Source organism: Anser brachyrhynchus, assembly GCF_964034855.1.
Source record: "Anser brachyrhynchus genome assembly, chromosome: 14".
NCBI lineage: Eukaryota > Metazoa > Chordata > Aves > Anseriformes > Anatidae > Anser > Anser brachyrhynchus.
Genome location: NC_137709.1, coordinates 18,629,667 through 18,655,584, shown reverse-complemented (window position 1 = coordinate 18,655,584; position 25,918 = coordinate 18,629,667). Strand labels below are relative to the sequence as shown.

Sequence of the window (25,918 nt, the reverse complement as noted above, 5' to 3'; positions counted from 1 at the left end):
TTTTTTTTTTTTATCTTTTGGAGAGTTCTAGAAAACCTCTGAGTAGCCCAAAACGAAAACATCCACGGGAGGCTGAAGAAACGTAGTATTAATATACACCACTCCACTTCAGTCGTATTCTTTCCTATCAGTTGCCTCCATTAATATAGGAAGAACATCCAGCTGTAAACTAGCACAGCAAATTGACTTTTTAGGCATTGCTTAACTGCACACATAGCTGCATACTGTCACTTATGTCAGTGCACATCAAATCTGACCACTGATTAGAAGCAAACAAGAATTACTAACACATTGCTGCGGGAAATGTTGTTCTGCCAGGTGCTGGGGGAACATGAATGATAAGGAAGAAGGCTTTTAAGAAGTAAACTTTTGTAGAATTTCTTCAAAAGTTCTTATAATCTTTACAGCTTTTATGCTTCTTACTGAGTTTGTTCTATTTCACAATTGCCTTCTGGTAAAATAATCTCAGCTATCTGGTTAGGAAACAGAAGTAAAGCAGGTTTACCGCATAGTCTAAGGAATATTTCTTATACCTATCAAAAATGTGATACATTCAATACAGTTTCCAGAAGATCAAAAGTCACTCTCAAAGTTAACTATTTCAAACTGTGGGCAGTGTAAGTGCTTTCATATTACTTGTGCATGTGCTTAATAAATTGATTTGCCATAATGACTGTAGCAGAAAAAAAAAAAAGTTATAAATGCTACATACTGTTTTTCATTATCTGCAGGGAATAGCCAAGACTGACTAGTTTGTATGAAACCCAAGAGGCTTGTGAGATTAAATTCCCAGAAATAGGGGTCAACACCAACTTCTGAGATAGGCAAAAATTATTACTGAACTTGCGTTCATTTACAGAGATAGTTTCAAGTCTGAGAACACAGAAACACACAAACAGTATGAGGGTGTCTGTTTTACCTTCTGTACATGGTAATTACAAGCCTCCAATTCCAACTTCAGTTCATAGACTTTTTTGAGTACTTCAGATATTTGGCAACATATCAGTTAACTTGCTGAAGACATGGTTTGAGTCATTTGCCAAGAATTAATCGGTATAATCCCATGCTTTACTCTAGTCACACCACAACGTGATGTGAAATTAATAAATCACATATAATCTTTTTTTCTGAAGACTTGATATCGATTTTGATGGAGCATAGTTCCAGTATTATAAGGTAACTAGCACTATTTGAGAACATAAAAACTATTCTATCTTTTGCTTCTTTTTCTGTTTCTAAAAATAATTGACAGCTCATATTGTGCGTAGGTTCCTGCTCATGATAGTCCAGGCTGCTAACAGACTGCTAATCTGATAACTGATCTATTAAAAGATCTTGAGCAGTCAATTTCCTCTTGCTTTCCAACTATGATTTGGGGAACTTATTTCCCGGTGTTGAATCATTAATAGTATAAATTACTGCCACAGTACCTAAAGAAGTAATGTTCCTTAAATGAGTCCACACACATTCAAAACGTACTCTCCCTCCTCATGACTACTGCTGATAAAACCAACAAGAATCTAGGATCAGAACGTACTGTTATGATACAGGGTTATGATACATTGTCCTAGAGTAGGGACGTTTTCTATGTGAGAGGAGAACAAATCATACCCACTTATGGTCAAAGGAAGTGAACACCAGCTAGGAAGGTGACATGAAACCATACAGCACTGACAAATATTCATGTCTTCCAGACATATTTAATACAGTATTTACTAGGTTTACAGGAACAGACAGGACAGCCTATACAGAGACAGCAGCTGCAGACAAAAAAAAAAAAAAAGCCACTAAGAAATTAATCATTCCCCACTGGTTTAATACTGATTTAAGAGGGATTTTATTCTTGCATTCATTGTATTATAAAGCATATCAGTCCTAACAAGGCATACAAACTTTTAATAAGCCATTCCATCAGGGTTTTAATGTTAATGCAGATAGAAGCTACTTCCCACAATAACAAGCCACCTCAGCTAGCCTAGAAAGCAGGTATATTTTTGTATCCTCACTTGTACTGAGATACTTCTTGGGGTCCTGGGCATGGGGTAAGATGCTGCTGTATTAGGTTGTGTTAAAAAAATATTAAAAAAAGAAGAAAGACTCTCTCAGAAGAGAGTCCCTTTCCTAAAGTTTCATCGAATTGCCAGCCTACAGGCTAACCTGACATCTCTTGGAAAAAGGCATGAAAGCATCTGTCTCTACCAGCCATTACTAGGTTTCAGAGTCTCCCAGATGGAACTGATGGCATGGAGCTTCTGAGCTGTTACTGCTCCCTCTGCTCACCTGCTAATGGCCTAAGGGGTAAACTGGCTGCGACCCCCAGCGGCAACAACAGCTATAGGTCTCTTCTCTCATCTTGCTTCTGCACCAGCCTGAAAATTACATCTCTCTAGAAAGCACGATATTAACAACTCTGCCTGCGCACCTATGCAACAGATGCTGCTGAGAGAAGCCAACTCCCCTCTAAAATCCCTGTAGCATCACAACCCAAGGGTAAAAGTAATCAGCCACAGTAGGCTTTCTAAAGTATCCTACTGAAACAAAATCAGTGCCCCAGGAATTCCTAGCTTTCTGTCTAAACATATTTTGAGAAAAGTAAGCTTAAATAGTGTGCTTAGAAAGCTAATGAATGTAATTAATTAGGACAACACATGCAGCTTGAATGCACTTGTGAGCTATGTACTTCAATTAAGCAAAGGTACACACCTATGTATTAGCAATACCTATTCCCAACAAGGTCCCTAATAGTCCCTATTAAATTATTTTCTATTAAAACAAAACTATTAGTAACAACCAACAGAAGAAATTTTAAGCAACCTACACAGTGTCAGAAAAACTAAAAAATGACATGATAGGCAAAACTAAATCCAAATTCCTTATTATTCCACTTTCTTTACTGGTCCATTTGGTGGATAGAGCAGGCTGTAGGCTACTAGAAGTGCAGCCAGATGTGGTGTGTGAGAACCCAGGTAATATGTTACATGTACTGACATATGAAACATGTCATATGAGATACTGAAATATGTTTACTCTAGCTAGTATTAGTTCTTTAAGAAAAAAATATAAAATAAATTGCTAAACTGTCAACATTTCTCTGTATAAACTATACTACAGCAGAGAAGAAAAATAACATTTTTGATTAACTGTTTCTCTAAAGATGACAGAATAGCAAAAACAAAGGAAGTGAACCAGTGGTCCATAAAATGATTTCATGAATAGGAAACAGAGACAGGACAACTAGAAACTGACAGTTAGTCAACGGCAACGCTCAGCCAATAAAAGGTGAATTGGACAGCAGAAGCAACGGTGTTTGTGCTGGGTTTCTATATGAGGGAAGATTAATCTAAGCATAAAAGCCTGTCTAATTCCTTATCAAAATATTTAAACTGGAAAGATATCCTGTAAACTGGGTGACACTGTTCCTGTGGTTTTTGAAATCTGACTTTCAAAAAAAAAATACTTTTCAGAGAACTTTCTAGAGTGCAAAATACAAAGTATTACCAAAAGAAAAGACAAAAGAAAAAAGATGCTATACAGGGAAAGCAACCAATTATCATCAAGTAATTTTGCTATCTCTAGTCACGTTATCTGATTATTTTAGTTTAACCAGAGTGAATGATACAGTATTAATGGACAAAAGAACATAGTTAGCAAGGTGATCAGAACACAGATAACATCACAGACATTGAATACATAACCTTTGTCAGACAGGGAAACTCTAGGTGACCCACGCAAGTCTGAGATTCTGTCTAAATCCCACCAATATCAATTAGCAGCTTCACAGACTTCAATGAACCCTGTCAAAGCCCTATCTGACCTAATTAAACCAAGGAACATCTTTTTAACTACGTACTTCAGAGTAAAGCTGGGACAGCAGACTAAAATTCAAAGAGCATAACAGAAAATAAAGACAACTGCCTGATGTAGCATCTCGCATTCACATGGGTTACCACCCAATGAGTGATGACACACATTGGACCGTAAGCAATGAATTGAATTTTGTCAAATGAAATGAGCCAACAGGATAATTTGAGCCAAGATGTTTAGAACCAAGAGCAGAAAGTATTATCATCTGAAATAAAGCTGTATTGTTATGTAAGCAATATAAAGATAGCAGTAATGTTAGCAGAAATTTAATCTTACTGGAGCAAAAACTATGACCTCAGAGGCACAAACATCTACAAATACACAGCAAATCCATTGCTGCATCCACATCAGTTTGGTTCAGGAATGCAATTCTAAAACAAAGACTTCTAGTTATTGCAATTTAGCATACTTTGATGTGCACTGCAGAGTTCTCCGAGTGCACAAACTAGAGTTCTTTAGCAGGAAATTAAATAAGACGACATGCCTCAAGGAACACACACTCCACATAATATCCAGTTCAGGACACGAATGACACTGAGGTCAAGGTGAGGCCCCCAGACATGCATAATGTGCACATGGGTCCTCAATAATAGCTGTTTTGCTTTCTAGATCCAGTGCTATTAAACTATGCTACCTGACACATTAACCATAGCCTACATCCATCATAAGTGCATGCATACAAATGGTGTCTGGAGAATCTTCCCAGCATATCCTAGAGTATAACTGATCTGGACATAACAGGATGAAGAAGTAAGGTAGTTCTTAGTAATGAAAAAGAATCTTGAATCTGAGTTTAGAAGAAAGAATGCAGATAGAAATGCAAATAATAATAATGACTTGGGAAGAGCTTTGACAGGAAACTGAAAAGAGCATATCTGTCCCCTGCATTTCTTTTTCTTCCGGGAGTTCATCTCTGGAAGAGGCCTACAGTGCAGCAGCTGAGAGCTGTTTAAGAAACAGGGATTTAGACTAGCGATGCCTAGTGACAATACTAAGCCTTCACTTTTGTCTGAAAGCTGGAACAGGTATTTTTTAAAGAAAATTGCTTGCCTTTGGCTACTGATTCAAAAAAAAAAAATCTGGTCCCTATCCCACAGGAGGAACTAAAGCAGTTTTAAAACTCCTTAAGCTTTCATATCGGCATTTAGGGGGGGGAGAGAGAGAGAGACAGAGGAAGAGAGGGAGGGAGAGAAAGAAAAAGAGAGAGGGGCCCTAAAAACTTAGCCTAACATGAACTGAAATATTAATAAAAAATATTCTCAATCTGAAACAATCACAAGTCTTCAATTGAGTGTATAATCTGAAAAGTTTAAACACATGAATGCTGAGCTAGTCTCTTCTTTCATTCTATTATTCTGTTTGGGAACTGGGCAGTTAATTTTTAACACTAGGATGGCTACTTTATAGCTTAAAGCTATTTCCCTTGGCCTATATTAAATGGTATTTGCTTGAGAAAGTCAATAAAATATACCCAGGGAAAACTGAAGTATGAAAGAAATTTCTTATACTGGAAAATGGCCTGATTGACAGTAATTTGCCTCCTTACTGACTGCTTCAGCCCAAAGGTCAAGGGATAAATGAACCATGAAACACTTAAGTATGGTGTTTCTTTGAAACTCTTGTTACTTCCCAGATGTAATTCTGTGCAGCTCTATTGGAGCCAACTGTCTATGAGAAGAGAGAAAATGGCCTAGTCACTCTAAAAAGGCAAGGGGAAAGATTTCAGTTCTGCCTTTTGTTTGGGACTTTTGTTTGTCATGGTAAACCAAAAGCACAGGTTAACGCTATTTTAAGCCAGACTTGCCTATGAACACGAGTAATTAACTCTGAGATTTTGGAAAAAATATCACTTATTTCCAATAAATTGTCTTCCAGAAAGATTAACTTAAGTATTTTTCCATTCCATTGTGTTACATAGATACACTCAGTGAGTTTACAAACTGGAGTGAGTTTATTAGAAAACCATGAATTAGCTGAGACCCTCAGGAATGTCCCATTACTTCATTTTTTTTCTTCATAAAGTTGTCATTTTTTGGTTTGCAGTCTCTGTAGTTCTGATCCTTGTAAATACTATTCGTTGTTGTTCAGGCCCCTTGCTATATTTCATAAATTATTCTTGGCCTGATTAGGGATTGCAGGAACAAGCGTCAAAATAAAATTAGGGATGAGGAGGTGAGGTAAATTATTTTTAGCTGAACAGCTAGCAGCTAAGCACAGGCATCTCAATGGTCATCTGATGAGAAAGGTATGCAAATACAGATAATCCCTAGTACATTGTATGCATTTAAGAAACCAAAAAGTAGCTGAAATATGAATAGCTCCAGCTATGGCCTGATAGTAAGGGAATGCCCTTGTGCTATTTGTATATCTCAAATTCAGCTGCAATATCGCCATTCCGTAAAGAAACAGATTAAACTTTGCTCTTTGGCAGCTTGCCTAACAAGCAGTTTGTGGGATGGGTTCCAAACTCTGTTGCAGTCCATCAGACTGGCGCTCAACAACACAAGAGCTTACACCAGAGGTTTTCTTGGTCTACTCCAAAAGAAAATTTTCTGAAAACCTCCTCACACACAACTATTTTCATTTTGGGAGAGAGGGGTTGTGAAGGAGTTTCTTTTTTTTTTTTTTATTTTTTTCCCCAATTATTGCTGTAAATCTTCCCTCATATTGAACTTACATTTCTCTGTGTTCTAGTAGAATAGCCACTGTACTAGCTATTTCTTAAAAACTATGAAACTACAGGAGGAAGAGAACCCTCTGGTGTAACTTAAATTGGCAAAATACCACAGCTATTTAGAAGTTACTTTGTTGGACAACACATCATATATATTTTCATGAGTACTTAAAATAATCTCTATATTTGTGAAAAATCAGTATCAATTCCCACAGAAAGTCTGAATAGAAAAAAGCATGTGACACTGAATACTGTTCACACTAAATAATTTGCTCAGATATATTAACCTAGAGGTTAATAGAGGTGACAGGAGTTACCGTGCTGCATATTACAGGCATGTTGAAACACTGGGTCCATTGTCTAATCACTGCTATATCACAACAATAAATTTCTCAAGAATGACTGAGTTGCTTCTGTCCTTCAAAACATTTGGTTGGAAACACTACTAAGATTAGCAGTTAATCTGGACCAAAGGCATTAGTAAACCTGTGTGTATCCTCTTTAGGGATGAGTGTTTAGATAACACTCTTAAGCTGGTCTCTTTTTCTAGTCTATTCTATGTCCTGATGCTCTCTATAGAAACAATTTAGCTGATAGAATCAATGAAAAGAGGTACAAAATTGCTGATGACACAATGCTAAGCAGCAGTTCAAATAATTTAAGATGACACAGGAAGGATTATGAGGGACTTAGCCACTGAAAATTACCAAGTGTTTGTTGGCATTCAGTGTAGATGGCTACAAAATTAGATGAGACATTTGAAATAGGAGTTGAAGGACAGAGATATTTTGGATAATATCCAGTTAAAAAAAATAAAATCAACTTTTAACAAAAATGGACTATTACTGAGGAGCCATGGAGGTTAGTACTCTATGTCAACACTAAAAAAAATAAAATAATAAGATATGTAATTTTGGGATGGTCTGTGACTTTATTCAATGGCAAGGATAAAACAATAAGGATGATAAAATACTTTAACTGGCAAAACATAAAAAAAAAAAAGTAGATCAATGATTGGAAATACATTAATGATGGAGGGTATTTAATTAGAGCTGTGAGAAATGGTAAACCTAATGCATAATGACATTTCAAGGAGCACAACCTCCCTGCAAGCCCAGTAAAATCTTTTTCTGGCTCATTTTAGAAAATATTAAGTGAAGAAATTAGAATCTCATATATAGACCAAGGGCAATGAGTACCACATGACAGATCTTTGCTTGTGTTTACTCACTGGTATCTATACTTGAACTGAGATTATGAGAAAATAAAGCAAAATTCTTGATATAGTTTTGATTTGTTGAATAGAAGTAGAATTTAATTCTCTAGAAAGTAAGATTTAATGGGCTAATTCACATTGTAGGAATAATATTGAAAGATGCAAAATTTTAGCAATAGAAATCAAAACAGCAGAAAGGGTTTCTGCCAAAAAGTCCCCTTTCTTGAGAAACAAAACTTTTTTATTTAAATACAGACTTACTTGCCTGACAAATATCTGGTCATGTTCTTTCTCCACAGTGGCAAACTATCACAAAAAGATGTGTCCAAATCTGTTGGTCTCTGCAACATAAGCCGCCAGTACAGCTATTGCTGAAGAACAGCCTATATCTTGAAGTTTCAGTCAAATGCATCACAGATCACAAAATACTTTCAACATCTGTATGGCCAACTGCAATCAATACCAATTACAAGGTAATTTGGGAAGCTAAAAAGCTAAACATACCACCTTCTCTGCTCAAAGAAAAAAAAGAAATACTACTATTTCAGAATTTTAACTTAATAAGTTAAACTATGAATTGGAACAATTTCTTCAAAGAAATTGCTATAAGGGACTAAGAGCATGCATCATTTTAAATGGATGGTTTCTGAGGAGCATGCACTCTAGGGAATGTCAAATACCAAAATAACTGTGAAATTCTTGTGGAATGCCTATGATGAAGTTATAATCTACATTACGGGCAAGAATATTTCAAGGACTGACGAACACAGGCATCCATCAGAAGTGGGTTTTTTTTTTTTTTAAAACACCCCCCCCCCCCTTAGGGACTTATCTTGACACATCTAAACACACTGGGTCTTACCGCTGTAGCTTGCATTTACCATTAAAAGCTCACTCAGCAGAATGTTACCTATCCTCACAAGACCCATCCTTTCTGATGGGAGACCATAGAGGAGTCGTTGAGCACTTCCAAGTGCCCCTCTTCCTCTTCCTGCCTAGGGGTTAAGCCTTGTCCCTCCATGTGGTTGACATAGGACTTTTTTTTTCCTAAATCCACATAAAATGCCACCAAGTTATGTGTGAGTACATATGGAAAGTTCACGGCTTTTAACAGCCCAACACATTTCACGTTAAGGAGCAATTCATTCATTTATGGTTCTTTTTACGGCACAACATAATGCAGCGTGGCTTACTTGGGCAAGTGTATCAGCTTGTGAACATGCATGCTCACTTGAAGATTACAAACTAACTGTACTAACTGTATTTTAAAATTAAAAATGATAGTTCCTGAGGACAAGAACAAAATTATAGCCAAGTTTTCAATTTGCATAAGAAGCTACAAACTCTAGACAACAGAAGAGCGATAACGAGATTACCATCTGGCCCTCCTTATTTATACATGAGGCATAATGGGATGGATGGCCAAAAAAGAGCAACAGGTGGTAGCGTGCTGCCTTCAGTATCGTTTCAGTCTTTGCCTGATGGGACAGACATGTCATCTGTCTGTCTGTCTATGCTGAGCAAGCAAGGCAAGGGGGATCTAAACTCTACACTCTTACTGGTATTTTTCACTATTGTGATTGTTCTTAATTTTTCCATTTCTTACTTTTATTCTTCTTGCCTTTTTTCTAGTAAAAGCTGCCTAACTGACCAGAATATTGTTTTTGAAAAACAGGAGGTTTTCCTCAGAAAGATAGCTCAAAAGTAACTTCTAAACTACCCAGAAAACGTTAGTGATTTTCCGGTCTCCAGTTTGCTGATTAGGTTACATTCTGTATATCCATTTCTCCAGTAGAGAGGCTCCAAGTAAAGCATCAGAGAGAAACTGGATTTCCATTTCTAATTATTTTTCTCATCAGAAGACAAAAAGTATTGCTTTGAATAAAACATTTCTCTGAACAGTAATACTACAGGCAAGTGTCTGTTCCCTTCCTCCCCTGTACCACTCCTTGGGAAATTTAATCAAAATTGAGACTGAAAGAAGTGAAACAATAAGGGACTATACTCCTGGGCATACTGTTGGGTATTTAGCAAAAGCAGCTTACATCTACCAACTGCAAGTTCCTGGGAAATACCTGCAGGTCTGCAGCAGCAGATATTGACAAAGACTGCTTTAAGTTTGCATTGAAATAAAGAACATTTCTAGTTTCAGAAAAAGCCTCCTTCCCCGTATAGATTTGCTAATACAATAAAACCATATTTTATGTATACATACATTCTAATTATTTGGATTAGGTTCTTCTCCTCTAAAATCACACAATAGAAAATAGTCATAACTCAACTGGAATAGGAACATGTGGCATCAGAATATATTGAAGCATTCTGTAGTATCACCTGCTAAGTTTACTCTGAATTTCTTAGGTATCTCCTTGCAACCTTAATTCTGAACACCTACATAAATGTCTGTCTTAATAAACAGCTGGCTAGACAACCCACAGGACTAGACCTACCATCGATTTCAAAACTTCACAGCTACAGATCCAAAGGTTCTTGCACCTCATGTTGTCATAAATTCCTCATTATGCAGCACAGAATTAAACTGAGCTTTAGAAATATCTTTTCCTCTTCTGAGAGTGGAATTACCAGTTCCACTGGTGCTGAGCAGTAGCACTTAAGGCTTTTGCTTATGAACCCAGCAATCCAGTCTCCTTTTAGCCAAATAAAATTCAATTTCGTAACACACACATAGATAATGTTACCAACTGAACTGTGCCTAAAACCCTACTGTCCTCCTATGAGGAAGCCTGAATTTTAGCCCAGAAAAAAAGTCAAGAGCATTAACCCAAACCCTCCACTCTCACTATGACTTTACCAGAAACCTCTGCTCCCTCTATCTTCTTCCATAGCTGCTTCTTAAGCATATTATTCCTCCTTCTACAGGTCCATTAGCCATTACACCTGGTTTCACAACTAAACTCATTCACCTGTTGCAGCCATACAATCTTTTTATTCATACACTACTGCTCCAGAGCTTTTCAACAAAATAAATGAATAAATGTCAGAAGCCCCCACACAAAACCAGTCACCTCAGCACTCTGTTTATATCCCTTCCTCAACAACATGCCCCTTTCACCTACACAAAAGCAATTATTCACTTTCACGCAAAGCTCTTTCTAGCCCTCTGCTCCTCTCTAGTCTCATTTAATTCTGATGGGATTCAGATGAAAACATTGCTTCCAATCTACCATCTTCCTAGGTTACTTGAATGACAGACTTCATTTATAGCCATTCTGACAGCACCTGGACAGATATCACAATCTCCTGTCAAGCTTTACTTGCTGTCATCTATCTGATCACAAAGTTTTAAGCATCTTCTGATGCTTATACAACCCTCAAAGCCTTGCCAAAGCAGATGTAATTCTTAATACAGATTCTTTCTTCAATGGTAATAGTCATCATGGCAATTTTTCGGAGTGTAAGATAATTGCTTTTATTTGTCATCCTTTTTGAAATGATTCTAGTTTCCAAAAGGGCTGGATTTTAATATGGCCATTTTTAACCACTTTTGGGAATCCTTATTTTATAAGCACATATGGAAATGTCTGTGAAACTCTCTGTTTTGTTTTACTCAAATACCCTGTTTTCAAGGGGATGCTGCAGGATAGTATTTATTCTTTCTGTTTCTCAGAGTCTGCACTACCTTAGCATATTCATTTACATGTAAAACCTTAAAGCATAATAATTACATTCAAGGGAGCTTTTACATCATAAGTTTTAGAAATTAAATTTTCTTAGCTGAATATGATAAAAATGTAAGAATATTAAGCAGGACAAATTATGTTGTCTGCTTATAAAATATTCTGGTTTCTTCATTCTCATAATAGGAGAGGAAGAAAGACAGGAAAATGAAAATCTCACTATTGTCTATCTTAAAGTTCAGACAGTTTCAAACCAAAGCACTGTGTATCATCAAAGACAGCTTTGGATACAAGCACTTTGAAACAGAAACGACCTAAAAGTATGTGTGCTGCTTAGCATGCTAATTGCTCCAATTCTGAGCAGTGATACAGTTCCACTTAACTGTTCTGCTTGCACAGTGCATGCACTACATATTTAAAACCCAAAAACCATCAAAAAGAGAATTCTAATTATATGTTTCATTAACTTGCAGAAAAATAGTATGCACAACTGACTTTGAGGTGCCATAATAAATGAGGCTGGGGGCTTTCTTTCCCCCCCTGAACTAATTTATTCTCTTTGGATAATTCTCCCTCCAGTTGGAGAAAAAAATGTTCAGAAAAAGAGTGGGAGGCAAGTATTTTTCATGTATTTTAGACCATTGCTGGAAAAGGGCAAATGGATAGCCCATATATTTTAGTTAAATAACCCTAGACACTTAATATGAGCAAGATTTATCTGAATGGCTGTTCAAAACAGGTTTTGACAGTCTAAGGAAAAACACAGTTTTTGGTTTTGTTTTTGTTTTTACTTTAAAGATTCCTCAAAACTGGCAGTTTGTCCCTTAAAATCTACCAGTTGATAATGCATTGACTCCATTTTAATTCATTTTTAAAAATCATTTAAGGATATGTAGGCAAGCACATGAGGGGTTGATGAAATATTTTTTTTCTAGTTCTCACATGTTTTACAATATGTTCAGACAACCCACCAAAACAATAAAAGAACACAGAGAATTTTCATACATGGAGCTCAAAAACAGCTATGTTGGTAAACTTACAGCAAATGTTAAGTTTTTCTTGCAGGAAAAGCAATAGAAAATAATGCAATGCATTCTATTATCTCCAAAATTTCTCTTAAAAATTCCTTTAAAAAAAATTACCTGTATTTATGATGTATTACTATAGTGTAGAATACCTTGTATAAGACAAAGTCTATTGAATTTCACTGAATTTCTTGAAGGTCTTTCAGGGACTTTCCAGCCTTCTGGAGTTCAACTCATTGTCAGTTCATACAGTTCCACAACAGGATCATGTTCAGACACTTATAGTAATTTTATGACAACAAGTAACAGGAATCTGTTCATAAATTGTGCTAACCTGAGAAGCATTAAATATCAGGAAAATTGAGTTCTTTTTGCAAGCATCAAATACAGTCACAGATTTTCCTCTCTCTTCCACCTGCCAGCCCCCACTACTTCTTCCCTTCCCTTAAAGAAATTAAATTTATGATAATTTTGTTTGTGCCTCCTATTTTTGACTTGATGAAGCTGTCCTTCTAATCAGGAAAAGCAAAGCTAAAAGTCAAGTGCAATCAGAAATTATTAGGCAAGTAGTATTTATTATGATAAGCATTTAAAGATAACAGCTAACACTATACTAGTCTAAAAAGTTAAAATTCAAAACAAATTAATTTTACTTTCTTTGTTTTGAGTTACTACACAGGTAACCTATAAATGGGTTGATATGCTCCTATCTTACACCAATCTTAAGAGAGAAAACATTTTCCGGAGCAAGATTTAAGCAGAGAAAATCTTCATGAAATCTGCTATTGTCATTTATTTTGACAGCCTGCACAGAAAGCAAAGACCGGACAGAACTAGAAACCTAACAGTCCCAGAATTTGGCGTATTTCAGATCAGTGTATAAGTACTTTGGTCATTGAAAAGTGAAGAAAGAGCTTTATATGTTATGTATGCACAGTGCCTCTGTTCTGTCAATACTGGCTGTCAACTCTGCAATAAGAAGATGATAGTAAATGTTGTTCTGGACATCATGGAGGAGGGCTTGGGTTTTCCACTTAAAAGAAATTCAAATACAGACTCATTCAGACAAGGTCATAAAATATTGTGTGTTCTGAAGCACCTCTCCTTTATGTGTGGGAATGGAACGAAGGCAGATATAATTTCTTCTGCCCCCAAATCTTTCAATTTAATTCAAATGCATTTAGTTTCGTTTGGTTTTCTCAATATCATCAGGAACTTATGGTATATGAATCCGTGGGAATGGTGCTTTCAGTATCTTTAGCCCTGATCACCCCTAGAGACTAAACAAAATTATAGTGTATTTCCCATGATATACAACTGGATTTTAACTATAAGAGAATATAACTGCATCATGGGATACATACTATAGATGTATAGATGGCTTCTCAAGGAAAACCTGGACCTCACAAGATCTGAAAGTACAAGCTTTGACAGATACTTCCAGGAAGTTCCCAGTAAGAAAAAAAAAAATGAGGACAATTATAAGAATATTAGAATATGATTGCATTCTCCTAGGAAATGGAGAATACCACTGAATGCAACCACTCCATAGAAAATCAAAAGTTCACCTGCAGAAAAAGGAAGCCATATAAAAACATTTCTAAGGAAGAGGCTTCACTGAAAAAAATTTCACACTCTCATTACTTCAAAATTGTTTAAACACTATGTTTCAATATTAACAAAGAACAAGCTCCACCACTAGGATGTCAATGTATGAGTAAACAATGAGAAAAGTTTGCCTCTTGCAGGGCTTTGAGAAGTCACATTGCCTTCAGACAAATTGTGTTAAATTGTGTGGCGGAGTTCAATTCCCATCTTTCATAGGTGCTGACAGTATGAACTTGTAACGAACAAGTTGACAAAATGACAGCATTTCAGAGTATTTAAAGAATGACTTGTCTCTCCTTCCAGCCCTTCCAGTATTCAACTTAGTGTCTCTACGTCCCTGGACAAACCACCCGTATTGCCATGACACTGTATTATGACAGCTGACAGAAGTTGATTATTTATGTGCTGCATGAGCAAAGCGTATGGTATCTTACAAACGCAGAAAGTGTGGTCAGTTTAGATATATTTTTATAGCATACAAATGTCTAGTTTTCTTGTTCTTCCCCTTTCCCTTTCAAAAGAGACTAATAGCAAGGACATATGCATTGATGCCATCTGCCACCCAACTTGGCAGCATTGGCCATGGCTCCGCACCTTCCATTCCCACCTAATGCTCAGTAAAGCCTCAGCCTTTCACTTGGTATCACCACAGCTCCCATGGCTCTCAGCAGCAGTGGGCAGCTCTGCGATGGCCAAAAATAAGACAGCCTACAGAGAGCAAGGAGCTCTTCCTAACTGAGAAGATACAGAGATAAAAGTTTCATTTGTGTTTTTGAATGCAAGTGCTCAGAGATAAAGGGCTGCCTTCATGACCCACTAACTGGAATTGACAAATTAGGTTATTCTGCTTTTCTGCATTTACTTCTGATATATGTTCATTAAGTATACTTTTCATAAAACACCCGCAAAGGTACATTTAATTATAATTTGTTTTTAAACTTAGTTAACATTCTAAGCAGTAACATAATGTAAAAATTGTAAAAATACTGAAGATTTGTCAGCACATTTCAGACATCGGTCATCGTTACATATTTTAGCAGCAATGCCTGTTTGCAACTCAAGCAACACAGGCTAACAATCTGCAAAATCCCAATTTTCTATTTGGGATGCCTCAGGATGATAATTATTTGACATGAGTTTCCACAATTTCAGGCTAAAACTAAGATCTTTGAAAATTATTTTAAATTCCTTTAAACTTTCAGATATTTATATTAAAATATTTTATCTGGAGAAGTTCTAAAAAATATAACAGAAGAACAGTGATCATTATATTTTCAGTTGAGTTATGCTTTACACTTGTATTATATGAAGCAGATAATTATCAACCAACGTCATCTGAAGACAGTGCTAAAAATTTACATTAATGTATAATTTCAAAACTGAATAATTGCTTTTGCTATGGGCCCCTTGGGGAATTAGCATGTGAAGTTCATCATCCCCATTTCAATTACAGATATAACACAAGTAAATTAAGCCAAGTCAATATTCTCTCAAGTCAATTTCATATATGCCAATGTCTGCTGGAGTTTTTCAAATAACCTATACATAGCAAGGAACTTTTTTTTTTCTTTTTTTTTTTTTTTAATCTAGTCTTTTCCTACACAAATTTACATGGATTAACATCCATTTAAAAGAATCTTCTATTTTCTCCACTCGTTCCATGTTTTCCTAATTTTTTCACATCTTTATTTCCTATTCAGGTTGGTACTTTTTCTGCAACATTTCTATTTCCTTCATGCAGCAAGGCATCTTGAAAACTGAGGAATACAGATCACATTGGTGCGATTCATATTTTATGCCTATACTGTATATTGGTGATGTAATCACCAATCAAATCTATTATGCTACTTTACATTCACTGACTTCCTTTATATGTGGTGCGAAGGCAATATCAAGTAAAGGCAATTGCCCTAGCTTCACGGCAAAAATGGAGCCTCAGTGATTTAATTATGCCAAAGACCTGGATATAGCAGAAATGCTGAAGCACTGATCTTTGTAGTCTGCATCAATTTCTTTGTAATGCCTTAAAGAGAAGCAGATGAAGTGCTTGGGATTTCTACAGTTTACATCTGTTTCCCTGCACAACTGCGTACAGACTGCTTGAAGACCATGTGGGCCTAATGGTCACTGCAAGGGATTTATTTCCAGAACAGCATATTCCATTGCTGCCATTACATTTCAGTGCTAGTGCTTGCTTACTTGATGCATATAAATTAAAACATCAGGAAGCCCACTGCTACTGAGAATTCTGTCTTTCCTGCATGTTTTAAATATTGGCAGAGTACATTGCCGCTTTAGACATAATCTTTAGTGAGTATTGGGTAGATGATGTATGATTCAGAGCAGAGATCAGTGATACTGTGGTGCTGCCCATGCACTAATCCCTTTCCTGGCTATTGCTCACTACCAATAACCAATAGGAATACCAATAGCAAAATGAATTACATGCCATGCAAAGTGCACACTAAGCATTTCCACAATCAGGAATTCTGCATATCATGATTCCTGTAACATTCCCCTCCATTTACTACATGCTAACTTTACCAGCTAGACTGATGAACTTGATAAACTAAGTTAATTTTTATTAACTTCACTCCTCAGTTCTAGGTCCTGTAGTAACCTGCTTCTCAAGTGTTGCAGCTAAGCATAATATTTCATTTGTACTCAAAACCTGATGAGAAAAAATAACTTCAAAAGTAGATCTGACATTTCTTTTTAACACAGTCAGAACAAGCCATATGATACATTTACTTTCTGCTCACGCGTGGCAACACTGAATTGTGACAATATACAGATTTGCTAATGAACATTTAATTGCCATCGGACAGAAGATCTCTTGGTTTTTACACTGCAACATTTCTAAGCCCTTGCCTATTAAATGAAGGTGAGTAAGAAAGAAGTCTTGATAGAGCAGGAAAAAAAAATTAAAAGATGCATGCTTGACGTTCTCATTGAATTTACATACTGTTTGCGGCCCACAAGCCTGGCTTTTTCTCTGGCTGGCTCCACGGCTATCATGCTATTTGGCTGCTTAATTTTCAACCTGATCATTTCCTGAGAAGTGCTGTACAGCCAGTTCTCCCATTTGCTGAGTAGTCATCCAGGGCCATCTCCAGGCTCTCCTCTCCAGACAGTCTTTGAGCCATTTTCTATGCACTTTTCTATCACAGAAAGTTGTATCATGTCACAGGGAATAAAAAATAAATAAATAGAATTTAAAAAGGGCACCTTCTTGGACATTGAGAGCAAACCTGTGCACACTGGGAGCTTTTATGGCAACTTAATGATAATACCTAACAAGGAGATAAAAGGCCTGCCCCCTATCCTGCTCTTTTAGAGGGGACTGAGATTTAAAAGCAGGTGTATCTTGGCAAAGGCACATAGTGACTCAGGTGCCTTCCAGCTGCCAGCTCCAGGGCTCTTTCTATCTAAAAAGTCTTGTCCAGTAATCAAAGGCAGTTTTCACTTTTGGCATTGAAGACAGAGCAAGAAAACAAAAGCAGTTTTAATCTAAAGCTTTTTCATCCCGTCTTTCTGAGGAAGGGAGATATTGCTGAAGAGAGAGCACTTCCCTGACCAGCGGAGCTGCCACAACGAAGACGACATTCTCAAAAGTGTTCTTAATTAATAATCACATGAATTGAGGGATGATTTCAAGGCTGAGCACCCCCACTGAAACAGTGACTGACTGTAAACCAACAGGACTTGTTCCTCAGATGCTATAAAATCCCAGTAGCTCCATCTGGCACTCAGTGAGTCCTCATGAAATTGAATTGCCAGACTAAAAAAGGGAAAACTGCACTCTCCTGTCCACTACTTGATTACTAAAACCTCACGTTTCTGGTAATAATCTCTATAAGAATGCATTACGTTTTCCATCTTCCATTCCTTAGTTGTCTTGAGAATATTTCTCTAAACTGTAACTGTAGTTTGCTTACTCTTAGAGTATTTTATTCTCCTTGAAAATGCTCTGAGATGAATACACTGGGGAAAACTGATATTCTTCCAGCAACAGGCAAAGCACGACAGCTGGAATCACCAATACGAGATGCCATCACATGAGACAAAACCCTTTCACAGGTATCAAATAAGAAAAAGATGTTAGTACATCTCACTGACAGATAGGAAAGATGACCAGTGTTATAAGTTCTTGGAGTTCATTACAACAGATTCTGACTGCAACAGGCAGCTTTTGTAAGGAGACCCTCTTCATATCTTAGACTTTTGACAGGAATAGATTAAACCACGGGCATGCAAAGATCTGGTCACAGAATCAAATATTTTGACCAGATAGTCACATTTATCATGACAGTTCTGTCTTAATTCTCTCTGTGCAGGAGCAACACAAGCATATTTGAGCCGCTATTTTAAATGAGGACATAATTTCCTGCTTAGAAAAGCCCTTTAGGGGCCTTTTTTGCTTGATTATTTTCAAATGTATTTAGAGATCATCAATACTTGGTTACAAGTATCTACTTGACAATTCTGAAAGGCTTTTTTTTCCTCCAAATTAATAGCAGAGCAGAGATTGATAGCACTCTTTCTTAAGCAGGTGCTCAAGTTTAAGGATTGTTTCAGTTCTGGAACATCAAAAATACATCTGACTGTGTTATTAAATATATTAGTAAATAATATCTTTCTGGAGTTGTAAGACTTGGTCTGTAAGTTGCTCATTACCATAGTCAAAATACAATAAATAAATAAATAATGATTCTGTGCAAATGAAAAAGGTAATATCATTTTATTTATCTTTAATAAATCGATAAACACTGTTATTTTCAGGCAAAAGAATTTTCATGCTCCACATCATAATTTCTGTTCTTAGGAAAGGGAGAATTTATTCTACAAGGAGAAATGTGGTATTGAAACCTAGTAGCCTTACTTGCAGTAAAGAATCTGTCACCTTTAGAGAAGACAGAATATATACATGTATCTTGCAAGATTCTTCAGTTAGTTCACCCTTTCTCATAATTGCAACTAGTTCAGTAATAGCTAGAGCACAATAGAATTTTCTAGAATAAGAATTTTCTTCCAAGCATACATCATAACATTTTATGCTTCTCCACTGCTGCTTCATCACTCTAGTGGTTTATATTCTTAGAGTGACAGAATGCTTCTAGATCAGAAAATGTCTGAATTCAGACCTCACTGAATTAAGTGTTATCTTTTGTTGCTCCACATGTTGCATTTTGCCAGTCTTTCACGGCACTAGATCCTCAGCTAATATTAACTCTCAGCTGGAAACACTTAAACAGTCTTTAGTTTACCGGCCTGCCATTCCCTATACTGTTCTTTCTTTAACTCAGCTACAGGGATTGCTTGTGTCAAATATATTCTGACAGATATTCTCAGTGCTTTACAGTGCAAACATCACCTGAAGCTCTGTCTTCTCTCTTAAAGCAAGTCAATGCTACACTAGCATCATCTTAAAAGTAGAGAGAGGGGAAGATTCCCCGTGAAACATCATTAGTGTCACCAGCAAAGTTCATCCTAATCCTGATTAAAAAAAAAAAAAAAAAAAGCTTCCTCTCCATAGGCCTTCACAGCTCAGCGAGTGGAGGGAGGTGCAGAAAGAAAGCAGCCAGAATTGCATACTGAAACCAGGCTTTCAAAAGCACCCAGAGGGACAATTAGAGCCCACAGCATTCTGAGCGGTTTTGAGAATCTGGACCCTAATCACTCCTATTGAAGCGTTGGATGGTGCCAATCCACAAGAAACATCAGCCTAGCCAGCACACTGTAATAGAAGCAATTGAGATGCAGTCCATGAGGCTTCATCATCAAACAGTAGAGGTACTGAATGAAAAGCAGTTCTTTAATTTGGGACACAGCCATACCCAACTGAAATCAGAAGGTATTTAAACCATGTAGCGTAGCCTTTTTGTCCTGTTTTAAAGTGATTTTTATTTATTAATTCAATGTAAGAGAGAAATGGCCTCTAATACCATAATATCATTGTCACAGGCTTCAGGGACAAAATTAAACACATTTATCTCTTTTGGACAATTACTGACCCACAAGAGGATGAAAGCCCTCTGTTTTCATCCCTGAGCATTACTTGCTAATTGGTTCTATGGACACAGTAAGGAGAAGTTCCAGCTCAAAGCAGTTTGTCAGCACTGCCTGCCTAAGCCTAGGGGATACCATTTCAGAGCATCATAAGCAAACAACCATCATTTGTCCTTACCGGCCAGCACCTGTACACTTTATTGTCTATATGCATAAAAGCACTGCAGCTCTTCCTGCTAACAAAAGTCAATTGAGGCTGAACAGTGAGAAAGAAAAGGGGATAATCACAGGACTATTGATCCTTTTGCTTGAGATAAATCTATTTTGTTCTATTTTCACTTCTTGGCTTGCTCAGAGTAGGGTGCAAGAACTTTGTCTATGCATGACTTTTTTGTTCCTATATATTTTTATAATCTTAGCAAGATGACAGAGGTCTTAAAATCATTCTGAAGTATAGTTGTTAAAGGAGAGCATCATCCTTCTGTCTAATGAAGAAATACAATAAGTAATATTAGAATATGTTTTAGACTTCAAAATAGTGAGAATACTAGATGATACAACCAGAAATTTTTTACACTTGTTCATTGAAAAGTTAAAATGGTCATGCTCCCTTGTCACACTTCTGCAAAACATCCTTAATGGCTAAATTGGATGATTGGATTTTCTCTGCCTTGTAGAGTGAATACCCAGGTGACACAGAACCACTCTTGAACCCTATACTTCATGCTTGAACTCTCGCACATACTGGATAAAAAGGAAAATGAAAAGCTACTTGGTGTGCAAGGGCTTGCACAGCTGATAAAATTTAGAGCAGCTCCAAGCTGAGGGACCACACTTATATAATGCAGCCAGAGCAATGTAGGGCAGGTACCTTTGCTTTCCTTTCTGCCCGCTGCAGTTTTGCTGTGAATGTAGATATGCTGACCCAAATGGTCTTACCCAATAAATGCCAAGAGTCACAATATGTGTACATAAATGTCTATGTCCACATGCAGCATCTTGAAAAAGGACATAAAAAGACTTCACCTCTCTAACACACCAGTAAACGATTTAACCAAAAAAAAAAATTGTAAAGGAAAATATAAAAATCCAAGTGTCCTTCCTTTCAGCTCAAAGCTCAGCTTTGTGGTTCATTCCAAAATAAGAAAAATCTTGTTTCCATACCCTAAATCCCTACTTAAGAGTCAGTTCACCATGTTGTCTTCAATGGCACAGGAGACAATTGTGAAAGTTTTCTAATGTAAGTTCTGTGCCATTTTAAGTAACTACAATCTCTTGTAATCAGCTCTAATCTTTCAGTGTCTTTCTCTACCCAACACAACTTTTGTTACATCTTTCTTAAGATGAGGTTATCAGAACAGAATATGATGGTCCATGCAAGATTAGCGAGGCATTAAACATAATAATAATTTGAATATATTATACTGATAGGTATCACTGGATGATGTAGTTAAATGTAGTATTACTAGTTCATTTTCAGTTGTGAATAATCTGTTTACAATCTGTTACAATCTGTTTACCTCCTCAGTAAACTACTCAAGGGACTCCAAAATCAGTGTAGGGAACAATAATTTAGTCCAAATAAATCATAGATTGCATTTAGTTCAGAAACTAGTGCACAAAATTCAAATATCTCATACAGAAAGGCAGACTAATTGATTCAAATCACTTCTGGTAGCTTCCCAGCTGTGTGTTAAAGAACCACTACCTCAACTATAGAAAGCCAGAAATCTTGTTGAGGTGGGCATGGCATGAATGAATGGAGTTTGCAGTCTCTTGCCTGTAGCAAAGAAGTCTGCATTGAAATCTTCCTTTTTCAATTATTAGCTTTTAAACTGCTACAGGATCATTGCCTTTATATAATAACTAATGTTTGATGACATCTTCAAAGAACAGGGGTCATCCTCTTCTGTAAAGAAAGAGAGATCATGTCTAAAATTTTGTTTATATGATCCCTGGCCGAGCACAGTGTCTGTCTCAGATGGGCCTTCTAGGTAGGCATTAATACCACACAAATACTTTATCTACCATACATGTTTGCATCTGTGTGGGCTGTGGTGTTCTCTTGGATTAACAGAACTATCTAAAATAGAGTATTATTTCATATCCAAAAATGGGAGCCGATGGCACAAAATCATTATCTTCCTATGTTTACTTCCATAGTGGTTAAATTATCATTATATTTACAGGATTTTCAGAGTCTAGTTATACTGCATTAGACTCTGCATTTGTGGATGGGTATTTTCTACACAAAAACTCTGTTCTTAATCTTATTATTACCCCAGCAGATATGCAGTTCTGGAGCACCGACCAAGATTAATTAAGTAGGCACGCTATTGCTGAAATCTCCCCTGGTTTGCTATGTCTATTGTCACTGACATTTCTACATCCAGCAAAAGATCTGCTTAAGAAATATATATGACTAATACTGAATAAATCCAGCGTAATGAGACCTCCTGGGAAACCACCCCTCCTTATCTGTGCAGAAGAGGAATTTAGCTCCTCTTTGTTCAGATGGAAGGGTAACAGGTTGGTCGTGGGCTTTTAGAATAATTTACTTATGGGCTTCTAGAAGAATTTACTTCTTAATTGCTTGGCTAGCAATTCACTTTTATTCTCTACAACCTGATAAATGTTGGTAAGCGCAACAAACCATATGTGACTTGGAAATAACAGTTTGCGTTACCAATCTGGTGATTACAAGTGTGTTTGCAAGACTATAATGGCACCAAAATTCATAGAGATTGTTCAGAAAAGCAGTGATTCAATATCTAGGCTGAGATTAGGTGAACTTCTCATACTAGCTAGTCTCATATTCTAAAAATCTCCCATTTTTTTCTTATTTTTATTTTGTTTTTTAATTAAGTTATTGCTGGGCAGAGAGTCTTCAACTTCAGTCAGTTTGGAACAAGTTCCAGTTACATTTTAATTTAAAATGTAAAAGAAAACAAACCACCTCATACAGGAAGCTTCTGCCTGATAATTTGGAAATTGTATATTTTACCAGAGAATTAATCTTCATTAGCATATTCTAAATAAGTTTGCACAATAAGACTTCCCATTTAATATCGCATTGCAGGGAAAACTGAAAGAATCCTACTTGCTTGGGGTTGTTTTTGTTTGTTTGTTTTTTTAAATAACATGCATCAAGACTTTCAGTATTATTTAAACATTCAAGTCTTCCAATGTGAAAATAATGCTTCATCGCTGAGAAAAAAAAAAAAAAAATGAAGCAGATTCCACTGAAAACCAGGAGTTAAATGGCTTAAGTTGAGTATAGGTAAGAAAAGAATGAGTTCCTCAGGGCCACATGTTATTGTGAAGGAAATAAAGCTGAACAAGTCAAACAGAGTGAGAGATGTCAAGAGGTGAGCAAGAAGCTTTCAAATGCCAGGCTACAGTGCAGAGTGAGTGACAGCCCTTCCACATCTAAAAGCGGCCTAACGTGACTGGAATCGACAAGTATTTTTGGTGCAGGAATGAATCTTTCGGGTGTGTATATATTTTTCATCTTCCCTTTTTCTGAGCATTAAAGACATGTTTCTTTCTAGAGACTGGAAGTGAACTAGAATGCAGACAGTACAAAAACTACATACAAAACAAGAACAAAATAGAAAATACAGTCATGGAATAGGTAGGATAATTACTTCAGGTATTTGTTTTCTCTGAACCACTATTAATTCTGGATTTGTTGATCATAATACATACTGGGAAGAGATGAAAAGCATCTGAGTTTCCTAAACTCAGCCATCCCCAGAAGCATGACTGTTTCAGGATGTATGCGTTACTTTATTTCTTCCCAGTTTCTTTAAAACACACACAAAGGAGGAGAGTGGCATAATTTGTTTTGCTCCTACTATTACTATTCCCATCTAGTGGATACCTGAGCCACCATCATTCCATTCATGCCAATGAATCTTGACAGCTCTAATATAAAAAGCTTCTCCAAGGAAATTACTGTACAGTCTTCCTTCTCTGTTGAATGACTGCATCCTTTTATTGCAATATTTTTATGAGAATCTCTTGAAATCAAGTACTAACCTGGTAAAGCTGCTAAGACAGAGTGGAATGTAGGCTTAACTGCCCCCCTGGGGATTTAGTGCTGGTTCAAATATTGATTAATTGCAGAATAGTAAAGAGAAGGGGAGGGGAGTTGGGCATATCCTCAAAAAGTAAAATAAAATAAAAAATAAAATAAAATAGAAATAAAAAAATCAGAGTGGATGTAAACTAGTCTGCTACAGCTCCTAGGTGAGGAACTGAGCTCACTGTTTCTCAGCCAGCAGAGGAAAAGCTTGTTCTGCACCAAGGCAGATGCCAGCTGCTTCCCTCATGGTCTCCTTCTCTGCTGAAATGTCAGCAATCCCTATTCCTTGAGCATCTTGGTAGTGTCCAGGATTCCCTGTTCCCCATCTTAAAATCTGTCTGTGCTACCAAACAGTCACAAGCATTTGAGCTTTAGCAACCCAAGAAGCCCTTTTTGGTGTTTCCATGTGTATGCAATCACTGACAACTTCAGCAAACAACAACCTCTGCTTTGCTGTCACTAACTCACTCTCTTCATGTGTATGGGGTTTATGTGGCGATGTTTGGGTAGCTGGGGGCTGCAGGGGTGGCCTCTGTGAACAGAGTCCAGCAGCTGCTCCATGTTAGATAAGTTACAGACGGCTCCAAAGGGATCCGCCGCTGCCCAGAACTGAGCCAGGGAGTGCTGCTGTTTGTGCCTCTGTGAGCGCAGATTTAAGAAAGGGAAAATCTACTCAAGAATTGCAATCTACTCAAGAAACAGAGCTGTTTTTGTCACTTTTCACAGCTTAAAAAAAAAAAATCGCAGAAAACAGAGTGTTTTAGTGCTTACTTAAACATGAACTATTTTTGTAAGAGTATGATCAAAATTGATTTTGCTCATTAGCTGGGAAATCATAGCTGAAAAAATTGATAATTTAGTGTTGAGGCTTAAAATTAATGCATATTTATATGGTCTCTGATAATAACAGAAAATGATGTTTTCTGGTGTTTAAGATAGTTTGGTTCATGTTACACTATAGTAGTCCTGACTATACTTGTATTGCCTCCAAGCAGTAAGCCTGTACTTCATTTAAAGAAATGTCTCGTTAAACAGGTATACTAGCATCAAGCTATACAACAATTTTTGTTAACTTTATGTTTAGATATGAAAAAACATCGTTGTGGTACTGTGACATGTGGTTCGGGATTTGAAAAGAGACACACAAAACATAAAGAATATTCTCACATAGGTAAAATAAAGAAGTCACCATAAAAGAAGGTTAGAGTTGTGAAAGTACTCCATAAACAAACTTGATCAATTGAAGACATTTAAATTCCAATAAAAGTCCAAAACAGTCAAATCTGTTTCCTGTTATGGAGACTGCAGGACAAAACGCTACCAAACACTGCATCTGAAGGATAACAGGAAGAATATCTCATGCTGAGCTATTAATGCTTTGAGGAGCAAAACAGAGTCAGAGCATGCTCAGTACAATGAAAGTCATCCTGAGCTGCAGACTGGTAGAAATGATGCTGTATCTTAAGTTGTGCTTGAAACAATAATCTCAGAATTTTACCTTTACTTTTCCCTTACTGACAAAAATGCCACTTGATTATTGCCACTGAACATCAGTATGGTCAGTGGACCACATCAGGCACCAAGGAGATGGTTCAGTAAAACATTTGTTAGCACTTCTAACAATTTGTGAGTGATCTAGAACTATGATTAGATAAAATCATGTGAATAAAGATTACTGAACAGTTCACACAAAATCAGATTTGTGTGAAAAATTCAGATTCATTCTCGTCTCTGTGGAACAGGAGGTTAGCTTTTGATCAGGGAACCAGTTCATTTATGCACTGAAGACAGAACAAG

At 36.8% G+C, this 25,918-nt stretch overlaps 1 protein-coding gene across 13 annotated transcripts in view; it reads right to left on the bottom strand.

The window, feature by feature from the left end:
* The window catches only part of LOC308177538 (uncharacterized protein), a gene marked incomplete at its 5' end in the record, with an annotated part of 322,880 nt that overhangs the window by 69,528 nt on the left and 227,434 nt on the right, over positions 1-25,918 (bottom strand). The window contains one exon of one of the 13 annotated variants that reach the window (XR_013939225.1): positions 8,016-24,063. The exons of the other annotated variants lie outside the window; for them this stretch is intronic. Of the gene's footprint in view, positions 1-8,015; positions 24,064-25,918 lie in introns of those variants that run through there. 13 annotated transcript variants of the gene reach the window in all.